Source organism: Lissotriton vulgaris, chromosome 5, assembly GCF_964263255.1.
Source record: "Lissotriton vulgaris chromosome 5, aLisVul1.2, whole genome shotgun sequence".
NCBI lineage: Eukaryota > Metazoa > Chordata > Amphibia > Caudata > Salamandridae > Lissotriton > Lissotriton vulgaris.
Window position 1 is genome coordinate 1,141,371,491 of NC_141693.1, and position 20,612 is coordinate 1,141,392,102.

A 20,612-nucleotide genomic window follows, 5' to 3' on the forward strand; every position below is an offset into this window, starting at 1 on the left:
CCGCAACGACCACGGCTCTGGCTGAGCTGCGAGTGCGATGTCGCCCGAACCCCCGGCCGCGTCACGGGAGCGTCGGGGAGAGTCGGAAGAGCGATGACGTCTCTTAGACTTCTTGTGCTTAACTGAGGACTTCGAGCCCGAAGACCAAGGACGACTCCCGGAGCTATGGTGACTCCGACCCCACGACCAGTCCCTCGACCTACTCGTGGACCGGGACCTCGAGCGGCACGGGCCGACTGCCGGAGCTCGAGCCGCTTGCGGGACTACTCCGGCCTAGCTTTAGACGTCAGGGCCCGACAGTCGGAGCAGGCCTTGTCGTCGTGGTCGAGGCCCAGGCAATGAAGACACCGGCGGTGGTGGTCGGTAACCGACATCAGTCGGTCGCAGTCGGCGCAGGGTTTAAACCCGGGCATCCCTACCGGCACCGTCGGAGTCTTTGGACTTCGAAAAGGATCAAAAATGATCAAAAAAGTTTAGTCAAAAATTGACTAAGGGGTAGCACTTTTTCCGCATCTGCGCTTGCTGGCACGGAAAAAAGAAGAACTGACATCAGCGCGTGAGGGCGGCATCTAAGTACTCTGGCGACGTCATCCCGGCGCCAACGATGGACGCGGAGACGCAGCCGACGCCTACCGACACGCAGGGGTACTGCTACGCAAAAGTTTCCGGATACAGTCTGACGCCTGGGGATATTCTAAGGTAAGGAATCTAATACTAACCTGTTTCTTTCAGATCCTAAGGTGCACAATGTGCCCATGGCATTCAGGGAAAAATTGAAAGAGGAATTGAAAAGGCTATGTACTGAGAAAATCATTGAACCAATAGAAGCATCGGATTGGTTAAGTCCGATTGTGATCGCACACAAACCCAGTGGCAAAATCCGCACGTGTGTGGATTTGAGAGACTTAAACGATTGTATATGGGTTGACAGATTTCCATTATCCCGTATGAACGAAATGTTATCATGTGTCAAAGGTGGAAACATTTTCACGACTTTAGATCTATCAAGTGCTTATCACCAGGTACGATTACAAGCAGATTCGAAACATCTGACATCCTTCATCACACCTGAAGGCGCATTTCAATTCATCAAAATGCCATTTGGTTTGGCCTCGGCATCTGCCGTTTTCCAAAGAATTATGCAGAAAGTTTTGAAAGATGTTAAAAATGCTCCTGTATTCCAAGATGATGTACTAATTTGGGGCAAAGACGAAAGTCAACAAGATGAAGTGTTGAGAAATGTGTTGGTAAAGCTTGGAACTGCTGGTCTCACTATAAGTTTGAACAAATGTAAGTTTTGTCAACAAGAGGTAGAGTATCTGGGGCACACACTATCTCAAAATGGAATAAAACCCAAATTAAATTTGGTAGAAGATTTAGAGAAAGCTCCATCACCATGTGATAAAGATCAGTTAAGATCGTTCCTGGGTTTAGCGGAATATTATGCAAAATGCGTGCACCATTTTTCAGATATAGTTCAACCATTGCGAAATATTATGGAGAAAGGTGTTAACTTTGAATGCTCGGAAGATTGTCAAAATGCTTTTAGTATGATAAAAAAGGCTGTAGCCAATGCCACAATCTTGAGATCCTTCAAACCACAATATAAATCCGTCATTGTAACTGATGCAAGTGGTTATGGTTTAGGAGCTGTGTTAATGCAGGAACATGACGCAAAGGAAAATATAATTGCACTTGCATCACGCACTTTGAAAGGTGCTGAACTATCCTATTCCACTATAGGGAAGGAAGCATTAGCGTGTTGGTGGGGAGTACAACATTTTCGAGTGTATGTATGGGGTACAAAATTTGAGCTTCGCACAGATCACCGATCTTTGTTGGATCCTTTCACTACCTCAGGTGCAAGTAGAGCTACCCCGCGTATAGCAAAGTGGCTATATAGATTGCAGGAAGATTCATTTGAATTGAAGTATGTACCAGGGGTAAAGAACGTGATTGCTGACTGTCACGGTTACCTGTGAATAGTAAAGATGATGGAAACAATGATGACGATGATTTATTAATCGCCAATGTAGAGGAATGTCATCAAGCGATTAGCGAACAGGAATGGAAAGAAGCTATAGCTTCTGATAAGACCCTAGTTAAAGTAATAAGAATTTTGCCTTCAAGTGTGGGACACAAGTTAGATGAAGACGTTACAATGCACAAAGATGTTTGGGAAGAATTATCTGTAGTGAAGGGTATTTTTAGACGTAATGATAAATTGGTAGTACCTGAATCATTGAGGGAGAAGCTGATGTGTCTACTACATGAAGGTCATGGAGGAATGTCTTCTGTTAAAAGAAAGGCCAGACTGGACTTTTGGTGGCCGAATATGGATAGAGACATAGAAAGGTTCGTGAGGGAATGCATATCTTGTATGTGCAGTGACAAGTCTCATGTTTCAAGGAATTCTCAGATTACACCAATGAATTTTCCTGATAAAGCATGGGAAAGAATAGCCGTTGATATCTGTGGACCATTTGAGGGTTTAGATTCTGTGGACAAGTATGCCATTGTGATGTTAGACTATTACTATAAATGGCCTGAGGTGGCTTTTGTGACAGACATTAAGACAAGTAATATCATATTTTTTGTGAGGAAGTTTTTAGTAGAGAGGGCTGTCCTGCGGAGATTTTATCTGACAATGGTCCGCAATTTATCTCTCATGAGCTCAGTCAGTACTTGAACAGATGGGGAGTGAAACATTTGGAAACACCTGTATATCATCCAAGAGGATATGGTTTAGTTGAGCGCTTCAACCGTGAGTCGGGAGAACATATTAAATTATTCATTTCCATGAACAAATGTTGGAGAACGCAAATAAATAAAATGTTGTGGAATTATAGGACAACTCCTAATTCTGTGACTGAGGAAACTCCATTTTGTCTTCTCACAGGAAGAGTCCCTTGTACTACAGCTGTACCTGCATGAATGGGAAGGAGTGGAAGGAAAATTGTAAAAGATGAGGAAATACGTGACAAGGTTGTTTCAGATCAAAAGAATTATCAAACAAGATATAATGACAAAATTAAAAAATCCAAAAGAGTCATAATTCAAGGAGATTTTGTTAAAGTATGTCCAGACTTTTTTGTAAAAAAAAAAGCCAATTCTAAGTGGTGTAATCCAAAGAAAGTCATAAAAGTTAAAGGTAATGTAATTAAAACTGTGGATGGAATATTGGCAAAGTTGTAAAATGTAATGATACAGAGATAAGATTTTGGTTAAATGAAAATTCACAAAGCTGTGAAAATTCAGTGGACCAATGTACAAGAGCTCCTAGTGCACATAATACGTTGAGACCTATGAAATGTAATGATTATATTTGTTTTTAGTTTTTTTATTTAGTGAAGGAGATGTGTTATGTTTTCATTACTTGTTAGTTTTTAATGTGCTCCTAGCAACAAGGTTCTTCTGTTGGAATCTGGTTTATAGAATCCAACAGAGAGAAGCTTGGCTGAGGAGCTGAGAGGTTGACTCTGGGGGATATCTTACAATAAACCTTCATTTATCTTAAAATTGCCTCCTGTTATTACAAAAAAAGAGGAGGATGGTTCTCTGGACACTGAAAATTTCATGGAGGACCTTGTTCTAGTGGTGGCTACCCTTGACAAATACAATGAGAAAACCAACCCAAATTTGAGGTGCAAGTAAATCAATCGAAGATGGAGGTTCTTGCAGATAAAGGGTCAAGCATTACTGTAGGAAAGTAAGATCTGCTTTCAGGGTCGCCCACACTTTTTGCTGGTTTCATTATGTTTTACTGACTAGTCTCACTATGATCCTGCTAATCAGAACCCCAGTTTCTGTGCTTCTTCCCTAAATTGAACATGGTGAGTTCTTAGGTACCCTCCCCCCAGATTGGCTACTGATGTACCCTTGTAAGTCCAAAGTATATGGTACTAAGGTACCCATGAGACCCCAGGGGCCCCCCATGTGATAAAGCATGTGTTGTACCACCCATGGGAGACCAATAAAATTGAGATTACAGGCCTGCCACTGTAGCCTGTGTAAGCTGGTGCTAGCACCACTTACAGCAGATATAAGTCCCTTATATATGAGGTCACTGCACTTAAAAACTATAAGTCATCCCTTAGGCATGCCTTTCAATCCTGAAGGCAGGGTGCTTGGTTATGAGTGTGAGGGTGCTCCTGCATGAGCAGGACACCCCTACAATCCACAGAGTCCATTCTCCCGGGTTGTAAGTGCATCAGCCATTACGATACATAGAGTGGCCATGCGTCATTACATGATGGCTAGCTCTAAACTGGCTGAAATGAACCCTGTCATGTTTGGTATCAAACGTGTTGGAATCATACCTCCAACAAACTTGCACTGTAAAGCTCCTCCGGGTGGCCCTCAGTGCTCCCGGTACCAGTCTTCTAGACCCGGACAGCAAGCTATGGCTGCTGCCGACCAGAGGCACAATTCTACCTTCCTGCTGCTGAGCCAAGCTCGAGCAGGGGAAGGCAGGACAATAGGTTTCCTGTCACATGGAGGTGACCACCTCCCAGACAAAACTTAATGTATTGGGATAGGGTGGGCATTTGATATTTAACAATCTAGGCAACCATAAGAGACAATCAAAGAAGTTTCAATAAATGGAAGGGAATTAAGCTACAAAATGTTTGTAAAGAAAACAATTTATTAAGAGTTAAAAAGAACAATATCACATTCACAGATTTAATATGTACGTTAAAAGAGTGTAGTTTAAACAAACTAGACTTAAAACAACAATCTATAAATCACATGGCATGAATCACAATGCAAATGAGAACATATATAAAGTTAAAAAACACTGGAAGTGGCAGATTGGTACTCTACGCGCGTTTCGGCGGCCAGCGCCTTCTTCTGGAGTAGCCACAAAAAGTTAAAAAAATTGTTGTAATGATGTAAGGAAAATACTTTTCTTTCTTAGTTTCTTTAGAGAGCGGCTCTAGCTGTCTGGTAACAAGAGTATGATATGTAGATATAGCGTGTAAAGCTCAATGGCGACGTCTAGTCAAGATAGGACATTAGTATTTTATTTCCTAGATGGACGGATTCCAAACGAGAAAATATCACGCTGTATGAAAAAAGGGTTAATAACTGATCCCGCCGACCGGAACCTCTTATTCATTCAAGTGAAGGATATACTTGGTAATTTAAAATAGCGAGATCCTCCTGATGTGGAGATATTTGGTAGAGGAAAACCCCTCTAATAAGGTGGTTCTTCTTCCAATTGAGATGATTGATTAAAGGTTAAAATAACTCCCTGTCCAAAATGATTCAACAGGGCTCTCTACTTCCGGCGGCGGGACTCGAGGTTTGTGCAAGCGTGCACAAGCAGAAATAGGGTGGGGACACTGGCCAGTGCCACTAGACTGCTTCGAAGGGCTTATTTGGGGCCCTCCTTGCATACTCCAGCTGAAACCAGCTCTGGCACAAACTGGGCAAAGGACATGGGAGTATCCACCCCATTGTCCAGCCCCTCCTCTGGGAGGGACCCCTGAATCATCCAATCCTTGTGTATTTGTGCTACTTACGTGTTTGTTTATCAAAGTATTGTGTGTATTGTGGTTATATGTCCAGGTAGGAGATATTGCAATGTGTTAGTGAGTGCTCATGATAAATACATATTTTTACAGCTACACTGTGTGGTTCTTTTTCAATTAACCGACACCATTAGTTTAAGTACTGGTAAAACAAGCTGCTTAACAGTCTTTCAGGACTAAACCTGAAGGTTGCTCTCATGAGCTACCACTTAGAGAGCTTTCTAAGGCTGTCTATGACCACTAAAATCACTATGAAGGTTGTCTGGATTAGTGCAGGGTGCTACACTTACATACGTGTACACCATATACTTAACCAGCCTGCTACAATTACCATTACGGTTAAAAAAAGTACAATAGCATGCCAAATAAGAAAAATATACACCCAAGTCTCACTATGCCTGGCACCTACAGAGGACACAAAATTTGTCTTGAAGCTGTCTTTGGGGCTAATTTATGTTTTGAAGGGAGAATAATTTCTGCACATGGTTATGTTATCAACCGAGGTGCCAACATTTTGGGATGATAGAGCTGAAGAACCTTCCTATGTTAATTAAGCCATGAATGGCACCATAAGTATTCAGTGTTGTTGAAAAAGATCTTGATGGCATCCTACAGTAGTATTGCAGTATTTTTAGGGGCACGATCGAGGTCAAATGAAAGGATTTCAGCATTGCATTAGTTGTTTTTGGAAGTTCTAGCAAGAATATAAGAAAGTGGGTTAACTCTCAAAAAAGAAAAATGCTAAGTTTTGCAGTCTATTGTGTATTATTCAGAAAAAATCATCAGTGTGGAAGAAGATGTCCATAAGTGGGTCATCTCAACCCAGCAACAAAGAGAAGCTTAAATCCTACTTAGGTCTCTGTGAATTCTATTCAAGATTTATTAAAAACTACACGGAAAAAGTAGAAACAATGTGATGATTGATCAAGAAGGACTTTGAAGTCTTTTGGAACGAGGCTTGCAACAGGAGCATGCAGGAACTTAAAAAATAATTACACAATGCTTACTCTTTAAAAGGATTTGATCAGTCCCTTGATTCAATTGTGACATTCGACGCCAGCCAAGTGGGGCTCGGTGCTGTCATGAGACTGGTTAGACTGCATGGTGACAAACTTATAACCTTTGCATTACACAATTTGAAAGGTTCTGAAGTAAAGTACTCTGTGATAGTGGGCAGTCGTTTAGCATGTCCAAATTTAGGAGCTTCTTCGGGGGTAGGCAGTTCCGTATTAGAAATGATCATACAACTCTGGTAAGCTTATTGGGTAAAGATGGTTCAGAGAAAGTATCTCCATGCTTGATAAGTTATACAGTAAGTTACACAGAACATATTTACAGTGGAATACCTTCCCAGTAAAACTAATATTACATCTGACTTCTCGCAATGGATGCCCTGCAATCCAGACATTTGTTATAATGAATGGAGTGATAGGGACAAAGATGCAGCAATTGCATACTTATCTGAAATATCCTGAAATAAGAGAGTAGTCAATTGAAGGGAATGAATGAGTGCATTCAAGGTGACCCTGAGTATGCCATGGTCACCAACTTTATCATTGAATGTTGGCCAAAAGAGAAAAGGTTTGATTTCGGCTTCAGGCCAAACTGGAAAGCTAGGGAGGAGTTAACCATTGATGACAATGTCATCATAAGAAATAATTACTATCATGTAATTCGTGAGTGCACAGCCTCGTTTAGATTGGTTGTGTAGCGAGTTTTAATGATTTAGGTGCTCCTATGGAGATGTCTTCTGTCCTCGTGGCGTCAAATGTCAGAAAGCTTTAACTGTGCTTATAATCGGTGATTGGTTGCATCCCGTAGGGCACACTATTATGGTTCCTGTGTAGGATTCCACTTATGTTCAAAAAAGAAGAGAAGATATCCAAAATGTATTCATAAGGATAATGTTTATTTTCATAGTTCAAAATTGTAGGTAGAAATTATTTTCATTTCTTTGAAGTTCCATACCCAAAAACGGTATTATTCCATATCGAGTTCAATTTTAGCTCCAATGCATTTCGCCCGCTGTGCCCTTCGTCTGGGAGCGTTTCTAAAGTGCAAAATAACATAGCTCAGTTTGATTCTACATAAACACCATGAGAATAGCATTTCATCTTCATATATATATATATATACACATAATAGTGTCAACATGTGTTACTGGCTAAAACCAGGCTGTGATTGAAACGTGAACCAAGATGTAGGTAGTGAAAAATGATGGAGTTAGTGCTATTGAGTACGGCGCAGTGCCTAACGGCGCAGGGAAATGGGACGATTAAGTGTTGGGCTTGTGCAAAACCCCAGTGATATCGACGAGTCAAGCTTACATGAAACTCTTCCCAATATTTCGTGGAGAATCTGTAAAGGAATCGAGGCCGTTAGCTCAGATTAAAGCAATGTAGTCTGAGTTGTTGTAATCATCATGGGGGAACCGTGCCTGTCATACTCACTCGGTCGCGGCGGAAACAGCGTTTGAAGGCAAAGTTCGTGAACGATGTGTCTCGGTACCCGACATAAGCCGGTACTTCCTGGTCGCCGAATTAAATGGGCGCCCATTGGATATCGCTAGTGTCACGTGATCGGACTTCGGCAAAGAACCTCGAAAAAAGACTACGGATATGTAGAGGAAATGTGGAAGAAATATGTAACACCCCAAAAATATGAGTGAAGAATAAAAAGTAAAAATGAACCTGGATTATAATCCGAAAACGATGGAAGGGGTTGGGAGAAAAAATGGTATAAGGGGAACCTGTGTAAGTGTGTTCAAAAAGTAACATAGGTGTGACAATAAGACATTGGAATCTGTAATGTTCTATGGTAGAGCATATCGCTAATAGATCATAGAGATGAAAGGGAACATATGTATATACATTCATAGGTGAGACCATTACACATGAGGATCTATGGGTGTTATGTAGAGAATCATATCACCGTTAGAACATAGTGCACAGAACATTGTGCATATAACATGCAGTCTGGAGAAGTTATAGGTAACAAGCTAACTCTGTACGATCATTTAACCCGTTTGGTTTGATTACATTCAGTTTACAAATCCAAAAGTTCTCTCGACGGAGTAAATATTTGTTGTTATCACGTCCTTCCATCTTCTGTATGACCTCTAGTATCATAAATTTAAATTGTGAGATATTGTGATTGTTTTCTAGAAACTGTGTGGCCACCGAAGATTTGAGACTTCGTGTCCTGATGTTCGATTTATGTTCGTTCAGGCGCACTTTCATTTTGCGTTCCGTTTTCCCTACGTAGATTTTCCCGCAGGGACATTTTAACAGATAGACCACATTTGAAGTATCACATGTTGCTGTCACCGTAAGCTTGATCTTATAACCTATCATTGGGTGCATTACACTTGTCCCTGATATGATATTGTTGCAGTTGTTGCAATTTGCACACGGTCTCGTACCTTTAGCTTCCACATTCTGAGGTTTCAGTGATTTGAGAATCTCCCCTTAAAATCGGCCAATGTTTATTGATGATTTTTTTTAAATCCCCACTTAAGTTTGTAATGTAGTTTACAGTCTAGTAGCTGGGGTGGGCGGAGCTAGGTAGGCTGAGGGGAAGAGGAGGGGTCAGGACAGGAGGAGAGTCAATTAGAGTAGGGACAGGGTCGAGACCAGTTGTGAGAAATAAAGCTCGTAGATATAAGAACCTGTGTCTGTTGGTCTTTGTAGCAGGATGCTACAACTGGCGACGAGGGTGGGATAGGCATGTCCAGTGCCCCAGAACCCTATTAAGAGCACCCTGTCCTGTGTAGTGTCTAAAGAAGAAGAACGCTGCTGTGTGGAGCCGTGCTGCCGCCTAAAGAAGAAAGGCCAGCAGTGAGTGACCCTCTCCCCAGAGCCAGGGGATTGACAGAGGCCCGAGGGAACCGGAGAAATGAGCGCCAGAGCGTCGGAAGGAAAGAAACGCTCAATCGCGCCAAAACGAGACTCACGCTTGATGTGTGTAATTTGGCGTGCCCCAACGAAACAGAGGTCGGGTGCCCACCCCGACTCTGCCCTGCACCCCACAGTGAAGAAGAGGTGCCCAAGGTAAAAGAAAGTGCCCTTGGAGGATCCGCCGGCAGGCGCCAACGAGCGCGACGTAAGCTGAGCTCAAGACGGAGCTCGGGGAGTCCCGGCATCGGAAAACCTCACGCCCGATGTGTGAGCTTTGGCACGCTATCGGTGTAGAAGAGCGGGAACCTAGAAAGTGAGCTGGGAGCCCACCTCAACCTCACCTGATGGTCGCAGTGGCTGCAGAGGAGTAAACCCTGGTGTGGACTGCCCTTGAAGTCGACCACCGGTGAGTCCTGAGTGAATCGGAGGTGACTGGACCTGGAGAGAAAGCCTCGTGTGTGCTTGCATTGACGGCGGCCATCTTTGAGTCAGGCGTTTCTCAGGACAGGGCCCTTGGTTGTTGCAGAGCGGCCATTTTGAAGTCAGGCACCCAGCAGAAACAAGCATTGATGAGAACAAGTAAACAAGCACTGGCTAAGAGAAAGTAACAAACAAGCATTGATAAGAACAAATAAACAAGCATTGGCTAATAGAAACAAACAAGCATTGAAAAGAACAAGTAAACAAGCATTGGCGAATAGAAGGAAACAAGCACTGACAAGACCAAATAAACAAGCATTGGCGAACTGAAAAAATAACACACAAGCAGTGGTGAGGATACATAAGGACACAGCGACACAATGTCGAACCACGGGATCCCAGCCAATTCACCACCGCGAAATGAAATCAAGGGAGGAACACACCTGCGAGCACCAGAACACCTGACCATGACTCCCGGAGGGAGCATGGGTCCCAAGTGGCAAGAATGGCTGGAAGACTTTGAAGATTACATTGAGGGGTCCAAAGTAACAGCAGATAAGGAAAAGCTAATTGCCCTCCGTAACCTAGCAGGTCGAGAAGTGAGCAAAATAATTAAAGACATTCCACCTGTGGATGCTGATACGTATATCAAGGTACGTGAGGCACTAAATAAAAAGTTTCTCCACAAAAGAAACATAGACTATGAGCGCCATACATTCCATCAGGCACGTCAGGGAAAAGAGGAAGCGATGAGCACGTTCATCACTCGTCTACGACGGCTGTCGAGATACTGTGAGTTTGAAACCTTCTCGCCTGATGCTGCCATCAAGACGCAAATCATAGCCAGATGCCACTCAGAAACGCTCAGAAGGCGACTGCTAAGAAAACCACATGAGATAGAAGAGATTGAGGAGTTGACTCGCCTGTACGATCAAGCAGAAGAACACGCCGCCACCATTGAAACGGGACACAGTGTGAGTCATGAGCAAGCACACCGCGTTCAAGAACAACGCTGGAGCAGTCGAAAGTATTCACAAGAGAAGCAATGGAGGCCAAGACAATCATCACACCAACGACGCCCGGAATATAGAAGAAAAGAACCAGGGCGAAGAGACCGGAAGCCAGAAAGGACCCGACGATGTTACAGATGTGGATATGATTACCCTCATATAGACTCCTGTCCAGCCATGGGTCAGCGCTGCAGAAAATGTGGGCAATCGAATCACTTTGAGGCCATGTGTGGGGACTACCACAAAGAAAAGCGAAGTGGAGCAGCGAGATCCCCTCGCTCGAACACAAGGAAACATCACATCCGGGCAGTCCAAGGAGAGCCCGTACAATCCCCAAGCTCATCGGGCTCCAGCCGAGAGTCGCGTAGGTCCCGATGGGAACGCAGATCTCCATCTCGAGAATCAAGATCATCATCCTCCAGGGATTCGGCCTACACCGTGGAGTATGTAAACATGATCGCCGATCCCGATCAACTCAAAAGATACCCACGCCTACACATCAAGGTGGGGAACCATGACACCAAATCTGTAATGGACAGCGGGGCTTCGCTGAACTACATCCCAGTGACAGAACACGAGAAAATGAATCCGAAGCCTCCACTAACTTTTGCACCAGTCCGTGTCTTCACGTGGATGTCCAAAAAACCGCTTCCCTGTCTGGGTAAATTCCACACGACACTCACGCATGACAACATTTCCATACCGGCAGTAATACACGTCATCAAGGGCCCTGAAGCGGACTGCCTACTCAGTCTCCCCACTGCGGAGCGTTTGCGTCTAGTGGAAATCCTGTTCAAAGTCAGTGATAATCCAGACTGCATCAGCAAATTTCCCAAGCTGTTCCAAGGCCTAGGCAAGTTAAAAGGGTGTCAGATCCACCTGCACATCAACGAAAGCATCAAACCTGTTGCGCAACACCCTCAACGTGTTCCATTCCATCTGCAAAGTGCTGTTGAAGATGAACTGCAGGAACTTTTGTCCGCGGACATCATAGAGCGGACAGATGGCCCGACTCCCTGGGTGTCTCCGGTGGTCATTGTACCCAAAAAAGGAACACCCAACAAAGTAAGATTATGCGTTGATATGCGCTTGCCAAACACTGCAATTGAAAGGGAGCGTCACCCTGGACCGCATCTAAGCGACATGATTGCTGCGCTGAATGGCGCTAAAGTATTCTCAAAGTTGGACTTGAACAAGGGCTATCACCAACTTGAGTTCGACGTCAACTCTCGCTATATCACCACGTTTGCTACTCACCTGGGGCTTTACAGGTACAAACGGCTGGGTTTTGGTGTCTCTTCTGCTGCTGAGATCTTTCAGGAGGCGATCCAGCAAATTATTCAACATATCCCCAACACCTTGAACTATAGTGACAACATCCTAGTCTATGGGTCCGATGTTCGCGAGCACGACATCGCTCTTGACCGTGTCTGCCATGCCCTGTTGGAGGCAAACCTAACGTTGAACAAGGAGAAATGTGAATTTCACCAAGCTACTCTGAAATTCTTTGGCCACATCTTCTCAGATGAGGGCATGAAGCCAGATCCAGACAAAATTGCAACTCTGAACAACACCAAGAGCCCGCAAGATGTCAATGACTTGAGATCCTTCTTGGGGATGGCCAGCTACTGTGCCTGCTACATCCGTGACTATGCGACCATCAGTCACCCTCTTCGGGCCCTCACCAAACAGGGTCAACCATTCGACTGGACCCCTGAGTGCGAGCGAGCATTCAAAGACATCAAGCGTGCTGTGGAATCAGCTGACAGCCTCTCGTACTTCAACCCACAGCGGAAGACTGAGATCACAGTCGACGCCAGACCCGTTGGCTTAGGGGCCATCCTGGATCAGTACGATCACGACTCTGACCAAAGGCGGATTGTTGCCTATGCCAGCCGCAGCCTCTCCGATCCTGAGAAAAAGTACTCACAGCCAGAGAAGGAGAGTCTTGCCGTGGTGTGGGCGTGCGAACACTTTCATGTTTTCATTTATGGCAAACATTTTACCCTGATCACGGATCATCAGGCGCTAGTCACCATTTATGGCAACCCGAAATCCAAGATGCCTCCGCGAATTGAGAGATGGGGGTCTCAGGCTTCAGGAGTACACTTTCACAATTGTTCACAAACCGGGGAAGGCGGAGAACCCGGCTGACTACATGTCCCGCCACCCTCAGCCGTCTTCGGAATCCAAACCATCGATCGCCGAGGAATACATCCACTTCGTGGCTGACCAGGCATTGCCACCCGCTATCCCCATGGATGTTATCCGGGAAGCCACAGCACAAGACACCATCCTGCAAATGGTACTCCACAGGATCCAAACTAACAGATGGAGATATAACCCGCAGAAAGAGGACACCGACCCCACAATCCGGAAAGAGATACAAGCATTCCGGCACGTCTGCGATGAACTGTCAGTCACCACTGACGGAATCATTCTACGAGATCATAGACTCGTCATTCCAAGTCAATTAAGGCAGGGAGTTGTCAATCTGGCCCATGAAGGCCACAGAGGAGTAGTATCCACTAAGCGCGCATTGAGAGAACGTGTTTGGTTTCCTTCTCTTGACCAGATAGTAGAGGATACATTGAAAGACTGTCATCTCTGTCACCTGACCAGCAAAAGCAATCCTCCGGCACCACTGCAAATGACCGCCCTGCCCAGCGGAGTGTGGCAAGAAGTTGCCATGGACTTTTATGGACCACTTCAATCTGGGAAGTATGTGGTTGCGATAATCGACGAGTACTCCAGATTTCCTATCGCCCAAATAGTACCGTCCACCAGCGCCTCCTGCACACTCAAGGTGCTTGATGAGGTATTTGCAACCTGGGGTGTTCCCAGAGAAGTTAAAACGGACAATGGGCCCCCATTTAATGGACATGAATTTAGTGCATTTGCAAAGCACATGGACTTCAAGCACAGAAAAGTTACACCACTCTGGCCACAAGCCAATGGCACTGTTGAAAGGTTCATGGCTACCATCAAAAGGACATTCCAGCAAGCGACAGCTGAGAAGAAGGAGCTGCAGGCTGCCCTGAATGAAGTTCTCAGGGCTTACAGGACAACTCCTCACTCAACTACCGGGCAATGCCCTGCGACCCTCATGCTGGGGCGGACAATGAGAAATCGCATCCCGACATGGGAAGGAGCCCTGCAAGAGGCATTGCCGAGTCACAATCACCACGAAATGGCCGTGATCGACAGATACAACAAAGACAAAATGAAGACATACGCCGACGCCAAAAGGAGAGCGAGGTCGCCATCCGTACATGAGGGAGATCATGTCCTTGTCAAACAGGAGCAACAGAAAAAGACTGATTGTCGTTTCCGTGATGAGCCACTGCTGGTTACCAAACAAAAAGGCACCATGCTGACTGCGGAATCTGAACACCGTCGGATTACCAGAAATATCTCTCACTTCAAGAGATGTCCTCAAGACAAAGTGACAAGCGCAACCAGCAATCCTGCACTTGCAGAATCTGATCATGGTCACCTGGAAAACACAAGCCGGACGGATGGGCCCTTGCCAAGTACGTCCACTGGGACCATGTTGTTGCGACCACGTCGTGACATTCAGCCACCAAAGAGACTCATCGTAGAGATGGACTGAAGTTAGTTTGTCTGTTTGCTTTATTAAGAAAGGGGGAGATGTAATGTAGTTTACAGTCTAGTAGCTGGGGTGGGCGGAGCTAGGTGGGCTGAGGGGAAGAGGAGGGGTCAGGACAGGATGAGAGTCAGTTAGAGTAGGGACAGGGTCGAGACCAGTTGTGAGAAATAAAGCTCGTAGATATAAGAACCTGTGTCTGTGGTTCTTTGTAGCAGGATGCTACAAAGTTTGAGAATTTAGAGACAATCACTGTCCTTTTGTTTCGATGGTTTGATAGAGGTTTTGAGTAATGTAGTTCTCTGTATGGCTTGTGTTTTAATTTTAGCCGCATAAGAAATAACACCTTGAATACACCCACTATATTGAGACCACATCTCATTGCCCTAGCTCATAAAGGGCACATGGGAATGACAGGTACTAGGAAAAATCTAATGCTGGTGGCCTTCAATGGTCTGGGGTGTTAATGTATTTGTGCAAAAATGCCAGATAAGTAAGGAGTCTGATAAAAACGTAAAGGAGTGCAAGCCCCCTTATTCCTGTGAGTTTGCCTGAAGGCCCAAGAAGAAGTCTGGTGTAGATTTGATAGGCCCCTATAATATAGTGCAGTCTATCAATTGCTATAGCATTGTCAAAATACATTATTACAGCAAGTTGATAGATTTAGATTTCTTGGTATGCACTATATCTAGACATCTAGGGACGTCCTTGTTTTCTTCAAACAAGTATTTTCAAGAGAAGGATTCCCTTAGCACCTTTTCAGTGATAATGGTAGTCAATGTCTGCCAAAATAACAGAACTCTTCACAATGTGCAGTATCACTCATTGCAGAACATTGCTATACCACCCCAGAGTAATGGGCAAGTAGAGCGTCTCAAAGAAACTATACAGTTGGCTTTGAAATGGAACTTACCTGTAAAAAATGCCTTGAGAACCCGCCAATGGGCATATTTTAATAATCCACATAGTGTAACAGGCAAAACCCCATTTAACTTATTGAGGAGTGGGTTGACCATAACCAAATTATGTCCCCGTTGGATTGAGGGTGGGTGTGGGAGATGCCACAATTGTTACACACAGCACCAGCGAGGCTTTGTGCAAAAAGGTACCAGTGAAGCAAAGGAAAATAAAGCAGCATTATGACAGAAGGGGGGCTATGTAAGGTATCTCAGTCGCAGTTGTCAAAATCAGACATCCACCCATTAAACTCAGTCAATTAAAGGTAAGTGGCCACGTGAGTACGATTAGAACTTCGTAGTCAGCGCTAATGTTGGAGAATTGGCATTGGTGGCATGTCTCATGTGGTGGGCAAGTATCACCATACAGTAAACCCCTTTTACCCATAATGAGGGAAGGTGATAATATGGCAATGGGTGGTGGGATTGTTGATACCTCCATGAATGATGACAAAAGATCCTTGGTTTCTCCACCCCTTTCTAGGATACCAACATGTGCCTCTGACAAGACCCGGTCTTCTCTTTGCCTACCTTTGCTAGCTTCTCTGTGCGCATGCATTCTCAATCGCGGTTGTAGAAGGGCTGGGCATTATATGAGGAAACGCGTTACAGTTCTGTAATGAACTCGTCCTGCTCCCAACAGGGGCTCCTGCCGCACGTACAATTCCCAATTGTATAGTTTGCTATTGGAGTACAGATAATGTTAATTTTTTAACAGTGTTTAAACCGTTTTTTTAATAGTAATAACTGCAAGGAACAGTTTGTATTTTAAAGATAATATGTGCAATGGAAAAAGAGTAGGAAAAAGTCGAAGTCAAGTTTAAGAAGCCATCACACCTTATAGAGTGGACTAACAGATGAAGGGTCACAGTGCCACCTGCCGGCTACATTGTGCACTTCGTTTTTGTTGTTTTCTGAGCCTTAACATAGATATAAAATCACTTAGGAAAAAATAATCTTGCTTCGCCACGAAAAAATCCCGAGATGAGCAAGGTTACAGTGCAGTGCTAAGTTTATATAGCGCCTGACATGTGACCTGGCAGTATGTTTGTGCTGTGCAGAATGCATGAATCTGGCACGTCATCAAAAGGTGACCACAAGGATTTGCACAAATCATTCCTCTTTAATATTACAAATATTGGGACGGAGGCGTCCAAGGGGCAGCAAACTTCCACATCTACATTTGTATTTGTGAAATGCGATTATTTCACGATAGAGGTTGCAATATAAACAAAATGCCACTTAGAGAAACGGACATCCGGAGTAAAGAGCATGAGTACGTGGACCCGCATCCGATCCTCCTGAGGCGGAAAACTGTTACTATCAGAAACTACCTGTCTGTGCCTTTAAAGGCTTAGCACCTACTAGGTTTGTCAGAAACCACTCATACGTTTACTTGCAAATATGTAAAGAAGAGAGACACAGCACTTCGATGTGATCAGGTTCTCAAGGAATTTTAATGTTAACATTGTGATTAGTAATGCAATTTTATTTACTTTGTTCTGGTTTTTCTTCTTTACAAAGCCTGCCAACATGCACTTCGCAGGCAATGCGAGTATGAATGAGATTTAAAATAGCAGGCTGCCAGTTTTTTATAATTTTGATATTCATACTGCAGATTAACTCAAAATTTTAACTGGTATACATAGTATTACCATGCTTTTGTACACGTGTGTTATTGTAGTTAACTAATGAAAGTTTATCTGAAAATAAATGTCCATAAAAATACAGTACAATAAGTGACTTCCTTGTTTTACAGACTCTGAATCAGTACATGCCTGGTTGATATATTATATGTGTTTAAAGCGCTAGTATTAGATCAAACAGGGCAACCCAGTATACCCCCAAGGAACTGGGTACTATAACTTACAAGGCAAAGGTGTTCCTGGAAGATTTGTTTAAACTAAATCCTATTACTTAAATTAGTCCAAAATTATCCAAAATCATCAACATATTATTATTTGTACAACTATTTTTTTTATAAAAAGAGATATTCAATTCATAAGACATCAAATGTGATTTCACATAGACAAAATCTCAATAACGTTATATTTGATTCCCAAAAAATAATAAGTACAAACAATATATTCTAAACAGAACGCTCCTTTTTTGATCCTGATCGCTATATTCCTCCAGTTTTCAGGATCCAAAAAGCGTGAAGATCCTCCTAACTCTATAGGTACTCAAAACACAGAGTCCATTTGATTGGCTTTGTCACAATGTAATTATATTGAAGGACTCAGAACACCATCAAGTGTGATGTAATCCTGTTTGAGAGGAAAACAGTCAACATTTCGGTCTCAATTGGCATCATAGCTCTGCAAGACTATCTTCAGGACCCAGTATAGTTGCAGAATGAATCAAAATCGTCCTGCCATACTTAAATTTAAGAAAAAGGTAACACTTCAATGAACTACACCATAATATGCATCGCTTGCCCATAATCAAACACAATGGAGAACTAACTACCAGCATTACAAGCCCGACACCGTTCAACTAGTGAGTAGAAAATGATTCTCAGAGCACCAAGAGTAGTGTAACAAACCAAACCCTGATATAAACAAAGCACCAACTTAATCGTGCAAAAGACCCGTTTCCAAAGAATAACCAACACAGTGCAACTTGCCCTGAGTTACCTAACCCTGTAAAGCGACATGGCAATATGAAATAAAATACTGTTTTATGCCAGTTCAATGCACAACATGAGCAAGATGATTGTCCAATAAATTATAAATGACTGCTAGAATTTTTTTATAGAAATGATTAGCAGCACTGTTCTGTCTGTATCCCTATATAAAGCATGCCAAAAATGTGAACACCAAGCACCTTACCTACCGATAGTCTTACACCGACAGGGAACTAGAGTTGCAGAATATAGACAATATCAAGAAAAAAAGTATTAGGAGAGCATCCAAGGCATTGCAATACCCAGCATTTGATGGTCTATTAACTCAGTGTAACTACCGCAATTACTGATCCACGGGCCGGCAACGCTGGGCCTGTAGTATATGCAGAAGCAATTTATGGTGCATTTCAATGTATACATCTAGTCACATGACTGGGACCTGGTCAGGGACCCAATTCAACCAATTCCTTAGCCACCATATTGGAATGGAAACACGGTCTCTTTACAAACGAAGGACCACTTTTTTTCTCACCTTCTACAGGGCACAGAAATAACAAGCATTTACAATGCAATGGTCTCGGCATTATTAAAGGTAGAGCTATTGGCATTGCTCATGACATTTTTTTTTTTTTTTTTAAATCATAAATAAATAGCATTGTCATTTACATTGCCAATAGCTTAATCGTTAAATAAATGGCATTGTCATTTACAATGCCAATAGCTTAATCGCTCGCGTATGCATGACCTATTGCATTTACACCCACACAGTGCCACACACACACACACATACAGAGCCACCCACACAGTCATTCACATAGAGCCACCCACACACAATGCCACCAACACACAGAGCCACCTACACACAGAGCCACCCTCACAGAGAGCCACCCACACATAGAGCCACCTACAAAAAAGCTATCACATATACACACTTAACAGAAAAAAAGACCAAAAGAAGAGTCTTCTCAAAAGCAAACTCAAGAGCCAGACACACTAACGCAAACACACACATCCCAAAACCACAAATATCAACAAAAACAATAGATACACACAACATCACAAGAACCACATATAAGAACCACCCACCCACCATGAATCATGCATGTATAGCCACAAACACCAGAACACAATAGAGCTACAAATACTAGCAAACGTAGGTCCCACACAAAGTAAATTCTGTCAACCTGGGGTTTGGACATTACCAGGTGAGTAAGTAAAGCCCCCCCCTCGGAGGAGTGGTGTGAAAAACTGTCTACTTACTTTATCGATAAAATAAAGAAAATTCAAGACAGCCTTAAGATCATTGGCTTTGCCCATCCCCCACCTGCTCAGGCCACACAAGAACAGGACATCTCTCCCCCCCTCCTCATTCCTTCTATCGACATAAAGACCAAAGAAGTAATGTGTTCTTTCACAGAGGTTGAGGTGAAGGATGTCTTGACCATTCTAAAGGCACTGAACTCAGGCTCCCCGGCGGACCCCTGTCCGGCCAGAGTTCTGAGTGGAGTGGCGGAAATCATTGCACCGATAGTCACTGACCTGGTTAACGAATCTCTTTTAACAAGTAACGTACCATCTCAGTGGAAACAAGCCAAACTTCTCCCACTAATTAAAAAACCTTCCGCAGACCCCCTGGCTGCCTCCAACTACAGACCCATCTCTCTGCTCCCTGCAATAGCCAAAGTCTGTGAGAAAGTGGCTTTTCGTCAACTTGAGAGGTTCGTGGAATCCACGGGGGCATTACACCCTGCCCAGTCAGGTTTCCGCTCCTCCTTTAGTACTGAGACCGCGCTAGTGGAGGTCACCGAGGCTATTAGAGACTGTCTGGACGGGGGCGGCAGAGCGGCCCTAATTCTTTTGGACCTCTCTGCCGCGTTCGACACGGTTCCACATGTCCAGCTGATCTCTAGGCTAGAGGACATTGGCATCACTGGCGCGGCTCTCAAATGGGTCAAGTCCTTTCTCACAGACCGTTCACAACAAATCTGGCTTCCTCCCTACCAGTCATCGATTAGCAAGGTGGACACTGGAGTCCCCCAAGGGTCGACTCTAAGCCCCCTGCTCTTCAATGTATACCTGACCCCCCTTGTACACCTGGCAGAGAGTCTGGGTGCTAAAATAATGGCCTACGCCGATGACACCCAGCTTCTCTTCACGTGGGACAAGAACAACCTCGATACAATGAGAGTCCAATTGTGCCTGTCCTCAGTATTTGCCTGGCTGGCCAAGGCTGCCCTCAAATGCAATGAGGACAAGTCGGAGATTCTCTTGTATGGCCAATTCCCAGCGGGATTCAGGGAATCCATCTGGCCCACTGGATTGCCGTGCCCGTCTGGAAATTGCGGAGTTGCTAAAAACTTAGGGATCTGGTTTGGCGCCGATCTGTGCTTTCGAGATCAGATCTCGAGATTGGCGGGAACCTGTTATGGTACCCTTATTACCCTCCGGAAGTTCTTTCCACTTCTTCCCCAGGAAGCGAAGGAAACAGTGGCTAGAGCACTCATTCTTTCGCGTCTGGATTACGCCAACGCATTATATGTGGGCGCTCCTGATTTTCTGCTTC